We start from the raw sequence: 8582 nt of genomic DNA, 5'->3' as shown, positions 1-8582 counted from the left end.
CCATGGTCGCTGCTGAGTACCAGGTTAGAGCCATCACTGGCGATGAGTTCTTCGTCATCTACACATGTGGATCCGCTACGGTGAAAGCATGCCTTGCTCGCTTCCTACGCATGTTCAACAGTTCAACGGATGAGTGGGTCGCTGGGCTAGATGTTGAGTACATCACAGTCCTGCAAAGAGAGGAGAAACTAAAGGAGGCGGAGAAGAAGAAGCCCATCGTGATCCAGGTTTGCGTACATAACGTGTGCTTGGTCTACCACATATGCCATGCCGACGTTGAGTGCCAGGATTTTAAGAACTTCCTCAAGGACAGAAGAGTGAAATTCGTTATTGTAGACTTTAGGAATGACAGGGATGTCCTGGGTCGGATAGGCCTCGTTGTAGGCCGTCCCTTCGATCTCCAGAAGGCAAGCCTGGTGTCCTCCTCTCAGCCTTCAATGCTGACCCTGGCAGCAGCCATGATTGATCCTTCGTACGCTAAACTGAAGAAACCTCACCACAAGTTTCATCATGCATGGGAGTCGAAGACATTAGATGAAGATCACATCCTATACGCGGCAATGGATGCCTACCTTTGTTTAAATATCTACAAGGATTGGATGAAGAAGCAGAGCCCAGTGTCCGGTTCAAGCAAAGAAGCATCGGCGAAGAGGAAGAGGAAGAGGGACGAGGACGAAGTCGAGGACGTGGACTCGGACTCCGAGTAGGTGGCAGTGTCGTCGCTCATGCTGGTTCTACTGCAGTGTCAAGCGGACTAGTTGTTTAGTTTATTTTCAAGGGTGTGTTGTGCTGAGGCCCCAGCAGAACTATGTTTATGTTCTTTCTCGTTATTTGAACTCTTTAGTACATACAGTAGTACTAGTACTATGTCTTACTACTGTTCTTCTTGCAGTTGGTACTAATGCTCGTATCTTCGTGTTCCTACTATACTTAATACATTCATACTATTAGTATAATTTGGGTCAGTCGATTTGTGAAAGAAGTTTGACGGAGCGAAGGAACAAGATGACAGAGAAGCTACCCCAGTATCTATATTAGGGTGGCAGGGTGCCCATGATCTATCTTATGAATGTTGGGTGTGGAATGCAGTTCGCTGGAAAAAATGGATCGTGCCCGGGGTCAAACGGATGGCGGGGGTGGGGGAGCATGGTGGTAGCAGGCAGTTCAGGGGAGGGTGCGACGGCGATGAAGTCGGTTAGGCATGTGGCGGGCTGAGAAGATGAACCGTCCATCAATTTCGGAGGTTGAAGAGGCCCTTCTAGCCATCCATGTTGCATCAAACGGCTCACAAGAGTCCACTGACCCAAATTGCTCCTTCAGATTGCAGGATCCACATGGCATTCAAGGTCTCGAAGGTAGATTCCGCGTCCGCACCCGGTTTGCAGGGTCGACGCGCGCGCGACCGACTTCCGCCGCGACAGCCACCATGCGTGCCTCCTCCGCGCGGGTGGAGACGACAATGACATGCTAGTTCCTCCTCGTCGGCGTGCTGGAGCATGCGCTCGTCCTCCTCTTCGTACGCTGCGTGCATAGACGTGGCTCCACCAGCTGCTCGCGTGCTTGGCAGCGCGGCGGCATCGCGAGGAGGGACTGCAGACGACATGAGCGAGAGAGCCTTCGGCTTGGCGGCGACACGGCGGTGATGGGTGAGAAATTGTTGACCGGAGCAGGCGGGCGCCGGCATGCGCAACGGCGGCGGCATATTGATGAGTGCGCGTATGGGAGCTTAGTTTAGTTTTATATAGGGTTTGTCAAACTTAAAAGAAAACCGTACTAGTACACGTAAACATTAGACTTAGGCAGCACTTTTATTTGTTACCACAACCACGATACGGAATCCTGTGCAAGCGCGTGAACCGCGGCCACGCGGTCGATCGAACGGTGCGTCACCGTGTCGCGCTCGAAGGACATCCACCGAACCTTTTTGTGTGTGTGAAAACAATCCCTGAATATTACTCAACTTTTTTTCCTGGAAAAGTTCTTGACGCTACAATATTTCCATATATTTGAATTTAGCTCCAGTTCGTGTTTATTTGGATTTGGATGTTTTAGGTGTGCCCTAGTTGTTTAATGCTGATTTTGTGTGTGTGACTGAGAGAGAACGTGTGTATGTGTCCATATGTATGTTGTGGCAGAAGGGAAATGTGGAGACGGTGTGCGAGTGATAGAGACATACAGAGGTGTGAATGTGCAAATGATCATGCATGAGTGAGACATAGACAGATGCCGATACGTTGTGTACTTGTGTATACATGAGAGAACGGTTTTCTATTTTACTTGTGTGTGTTTGTGTGTGTGAGAGAGAGGAGCATCCGTAACACAACAACCATCTCTCTCGATTCGTCCGCCCCTCGCACGATCGCATGTAACACATGCATCAACACACACGTTTTGACACCCTCACCCAGCCCCTGCCCACCTCAAGGCCCGCACATCGCTCTCTATCTCGCACGCACAATCTCTTCGTGAATACCATGTTTAGCATGTAGCTTTCCGTCACATACACAGACATTTCCCTCCTTAGGTTTGTTTTCTCTCAATATCTGACACACACACACCACACAGCACATAGCACACACACCCCCTCTCCTGAGCACACAATTCAACCCCATCCAAGGTTATATGGTGACCACTCTCGCTTGTGCTTCTCTGCACCCCAGCATGCACAACACCTCAATCTTCAAAGAGGGCATCGAGGAGATCGAAGACGGCGACCACACTACGCTAGAGAATGCGGGGCCATTTGGAAGCAGGATGATGTGACGACGGCTGACTGACTCCTCCCCCCACCCTCTCTCTCTCGCACAAAATTACCAATCCCTCTCTCCCCCGCACAAATTTATCAGTCCCTCAACCCACGAGATCCTTCTCCTCTTGTCCATGTTTTTCTAGCTCTCTCATCAAACCTGTTGTCTCTTCTCCTTCCACATGTACAGAATCCGGATGCACATGCATCTCACGTATATTACATGTCTCCATTTTTCTCATAGACCTAACTTCTTCCTCTCTCTTTCTCTCTCTATCTCCCTCTCTATGTTTCGTTAGGTTTGTCTCCTACTCTCTCGTCCACATACATACAATATTTCCCGCCCTATCTGCTCCATCTTCGCAAGCTCTCTCTGCACGTTTCATTCACACATATGTTCAAAATGTTGCTTTTATAATGGCTGATGTAGAGTTATTGTTGCTTTTGCTGCATCCTACAAAGTAATAACTATGAAATGCATTTTGATTGTCATTTGACTGGGATTATGCGAGTTTGAGCATGTTGTGAAGTACTATAGACCTCGTATACATCTTGGAATTCGACAATGATTGTAACTATTGAATTGTATAGACCATTACACTCGAAGTCAGTAGCCTAATATATTTATTTCACAATTTCAACAAATGATTAATACACTACATACTAAGAAAACAAATGTGTACACCCTCCGTTTTTATTTAAGTCCGCGTATTAGCATTGGTCAAAGTCAAGTTTTGTAAACTCTCAGAAAGTTTATAACAAAAAATATTAACATATACAATAACAAATAAATACCATTAGATTCATTATTGAATGTACTTTCACATCATACATATCTGTTATGGTAAATGTTTATATTTTTCTATAAACTTGGTCAAACTTTAGGAAGTTTGACTTTGGTCAAACCTAATATGCAAAGTCAACTAGTACTACTCGCTAGTTGCTTAGCCTAATCACCCAACACGCCACACGGGGAGTTCAGTCTCACAAAATTTTGAGGTCGGTGGGAAAATCTCCCGCGACCCTGATTCGAGCAGTGGGAAGTTACCATCATAGCCTTCGAAACAGGCCTACGGATGACGGTTGGTAGGGGGCTGTTTTCGTAACTTCAGGTTCACCCTACCCAGCAAACCCCACCCCGGCACCCAGAGTAGTACACCTGAATACTCCCCATTTTCTATCCCCACCGCAAAATAGACTTCTCCACGACACCGCAGCCTTCGTGCTCCTCCCCTTCTACATCAGCACACTCATCCACCACAGCGTATCTGCCTCATCGACGACCTCGTACGCTGCACTGGAGCCGGTCCACCGTCGTCGTACACGGAGCCTCTTCCCCGGCACCGTCTTCCACGGTCTCGGATCTGCTTCCCGGAAGCCGACGCCAAGCGCAGAAGCACCACTGTCGTGGACAATGAACTGACTCCCGTTGCCGACCATGACTCACAGAGGCCGCTGTGACCATTGTTCTCCTCCTCGATTGGCAATGTGTGTATTGAATCACTTAGCAGTATATGTGCAGTTCCAACTTTGTTCATACCTACCCTTCAAATTTCCTGGGTGCTATTGTTCCCATAAAAGTAATTGGTTATAACCTCCATTTTTCTTGCCATGTTGAGATTTTAAAACCACGAGTGCGAACATGCAGAGGAGCAATGAAGACCAAACACGGGATATTGGGGACATCTTCAAGGATCGTGGCAAGTTAAAGAGGAGCTGCACCGAACCTGTAAAACGAGCTTTGGTAAGTAACACCCTTTCAATTACTTTCGTTTAGCCTCGTGTTCTTCGATGTGTATATGTTGTAGTTTCTATTTCTCTTAAGCCTCGTGTTCTTCGATGTTTCATAAGAAGAGTCTTAATCGTCCTAATGCTTTTGTTTTTAGCTTGATGTAGGAAGTGGGTGTTCTCACCTTGTAGTCTGTTTTTATTTTTTCCCTTTTGAATTCACTTCTCCCAGTTCTGTTTATCTGGCTTCTACTAAATGGATCTGGGTTGCTCTGAGTATTGATCTAAAAAAGAAGTAACTTCATGTTAGGATGCAGTTCCTGCGAGGAGGGAAGTATGGTCAACCTCGAGATCATGTTTCCAGAATAAGACTGGATTACACACAAGGTGTCAGTTCCCTAATGATGTTGGATTAGACACAAGGTGCAAATTCCCAGATGATGCTGGATTACACACAAGCCAGGTGGAGTTGTCAGTTGTTCATGTCCTCGTGGCTCTAGTAAAGGCTGAAAGAAAGCATGCAACAGCCCTTGAGAATGTAGCTGAGCTCCTGAAGAAGCGAAAAGAGCAATCACATGCTCTCTTCACCCATGCCAAAGAAGAGAGGGAAGAAGCCAGAAATAAGCTAGCAGAACAGAGCAGGCTAGGCATCTCCTGTTATCTAAAACTGTTGTCAATACAAAATTTCCTTCGTAGTAGCTAGGTTCAAATGTTTATCCAGTCAGCATGCCTGTTGTGATGTCCGTGCATCTACTGATGTGGCACAATTTTTTCGGGTCATGTAATAACAACAATTACTTTCCAAACAATAACAGACGAAGCATTGGACATGGTATAGTTCACACGCAAGCCCGACATTCCAAGTTCAACTTCCACATCAAACTCATGTTCACAGATATCTCCACATTCATACATAATGTCCAAAACCATGATTCACTTCAAAGCCAAAAAAATTGAGGAGAGTTATGAATAAAGAAAAACCTCTAGTTCCTGCTATCAGTGTGAGCACAACAAGTCAAGACCATGCGTAATTAATTATATTTTGGTCATTTTTGTATTCAAAAATGCCAGCCGGCTCGTAGAAGGACGTGTTGCCGGCACACGCGCGGATTCAATGAAGGCAGGCGGGGCAGTCTGAAGCCGATTGCATGCGGCGAGGAGGCGTGTTCAATGCCTGCGCTATGAGAGATCGCGTCCGTGTCAGAGCAACCACTCCCTCCAGTCCTTTTTTGTTTGCGTATAACAAAATCTCCTTTTCCATTCAGATTTTACAAGTAAAATTCATGGACAAACTTTGACCCAAAATACGATGGGGACTAGTAAACCAGAACAGAGGTAGTAGTTTTTTTAATCAAAGAAGGGTTTCCCCCTTCCGATTTTCATTACTGAAAACCAACATCTAAATCTAAACCATAGTATTTGCCCTTGAACTACCAGGTTCAACATCTCGCAACATAAACCCATACAAGCATACGCCAAGGAGGTACATAGTACTATGAATTCCATTTTCGCTCCATACCAATCGTTCTAAAAACTACTTAGTACTTATAACGCGCCATTGAAAATCGGAACTCTTAACCCTGCTAAAAATGATATTTTAAACGTGGCTACTCGATCTGTGGCAACTAGCGAACCACTGCCTCCAAGTCGTTCACCTGTGGTCCCGACCATCAACTCCTACGGATCAAATTATCACGCGAGCTGACTATTCCTATAAAGGTGCGCTCCACCACGTACCCGGTACCCGCGAATGCAGCAATCGTGCACCTAGGGTTTTAGGGTTTATTTGATAACGTTGCCTTTACGTAACACTCATGTGTGCGAGACAACGAGAGACTAACTGCGTGCGTACGCCTCTTCTCTTCGTATATGTACTCCACCGTTTGTCTGGTGTCCAAAAAAAATATAATAACTACTAGCAATGTGCCAATGCGTTGCCACACGATCAGAGTAGATTAATACATATTCACCGATTTGATAGAAAAAATGTCTAGTTTTGAAATACGTATATCACTAAAAAAATGTAATGTTTCACTCAAAATATATTCCTTTGGCGGTTTTGATGAGATAAGGGAGGAATGTTGTTGGTTTCAAGATTCGAGAAGTGGTATATGTCTAATTTCTACTCTTACTAGCAAGATGCCCGTGCGTTGCACGGAACATCAAGATCTTGTGGGAGAAAAGGATGAACGAGGGAAGGCCTTATCCGCAAATGTGGAGAGGAGTGCGGATAAATTGCCATAGTTTCGTTCCTATCCGTCAGATATAAATCGGACGACCTATATTGCAGGATGGCAGGCCCGCCATCATCACCAACTCTATTTTTTATCCCTACTCTTATAAAAAGCATAGTCGGTGATGATCGTGTGCCTGCCATCCTGCAATATAGGTCGTTCGATCTATATCTGACAGATAGGAAGGAAACTATGGCAATTTTGCAAAAATATACCCACACCCCTCTCCACACTTGCAAATAAGGCCTTCCCTTGTTCATCCTTTTCTCCCACAAGATAAACTACTCATACAAATGCATCTTCATGTTCCGTGCAACGCATGGGCATCTTGCTAGTTGTTGCAAAAAGCCCATGTGTGTGTGAGAGAGGGAGAGAGGAGGAGTACGAAGTGCATGTGTGACAAAGACACAAAGAGTGTGTGTGCGAGAGGTATCAACTTAAAATGAGGCGATAGTGTGTGTGTGCACGATCGAGAGGGCGTGTCTCAAGAAGGGAAGAAAAATCTACATAGATACAAGGAGCGGGAGAGAGACATGTATGCGATAGTGGAAGCACGAGTGTGCGGGTGTATAAACCTATCTAGAGGCTAGTCGATAAATGTTTGTGAGAGAAATACGAGTCAGGGTGCGAAAGCGAGAGTTTTGTGTGTGTGAGAGAGACGGTAGTCGGGAAGGGGAGTGGAAGCAGGAGTTGTGTGTGTGTGTGAGAGAGAGGGGGGAGTTTGTCTGATCGGTAAACAAATGAATAATGTCAGTCTAGGATGGAGACGAAAAGGAGACCGCAACAAATGTTGTGTCTACAGGAGAGAGAGAGAGAGAGAGAGAGAGAGTAATTTTAGTGGTATGATTCATATCTAGAGACATATAGGGTGTGTGAGAGAATCCCATAGAGAGAAAGACAAAGTGAAAGACGAGTGGAGACTGTGTGTGTGGCGGTGAAAAAGAAAGCTTAGGTACCTAGTGATACGAGAGATCGGTAGAGACGTGAGAGATAATGAAAAACGTGTAATGTATAATGATAGGGAGAGTGTGACACTTCTCAAGGGAGACGTCGAGAGACCATGTTTGCAAGGATAGGAGAAACATGAAGTGAGCGTGCGGGTGAGCTGGAGAAAAGAGAGTGATAGCTACATGAAGGAGCATGCATGCGAGAGAGATGGGCGTGAAAGGAGTGAACATAAAAGGGATTCAAATATTTCAATTCGAGATGATGATACATGTAATCCATACTCGAACCAAAATTGATCTATCAAACATGCATACTCATATGAATTCACGCACATCTATGTTATTTAATATGTAGATATTACTGATCCATACATTTAGTAGAACATAATTTGGTTTAACTTTTTGAATTCAACCTTATGATTTTGAGATCATTGTATTTGTAAATCATATTATACATATAAAGGAGCAGAATTCTTTGTTGTGCTTTTGAAAGTATATATAAAAAATGATGTATATAGAATTTTATTCCAATCAAAAATGGACCCCGCCCGAAAAAAATAGAATACAAACGGGATTCGAATTGAGTTGGCACGGTAAACGTGCACTCTGCAAAATTTGAACGAAGCGGGGAAAGTCGCAGTAATCGCCCGAAACCAAAATCTGCAAGATGGAAATTACTACTGCCTATCCCTGCCATGCAAAGCCTATCTGCTCGATTTCTATAGGTTTCGATAGGGGTAGGTTTGTAATTTCACTCAAACGTGACATAACCGCCTCTCACCCAGATTCATACATGGTGGGCGCCAAAACACAACGTGTCCTCGGTCGAAATCGACTCCCTCCCCGATTCATACACGGTGGGCGCCAAAAACAAACTCTCGTCGGCAAATATTCGGTGTATGCGAGATTACCGTCCTATCCCCAACC

The sequence above is a fragment of the Triticum aestivum genome, chromosome 3A, assembly GCF_018294505.1.
Source record: "Triticum aestivum cultivar Chinese Spring chromosome 3A, IWGSC CS RefSeq v2.1, whole genome shotgun sequence".
NCBI lineage: Eukaryota > Viridiplantae > Streptophyta > Magnoliopsida > Poales > Poaceae > Triticum > Triticum aestivum.
Note: the sequence above shows the minus strand (reverse complement) of the source record.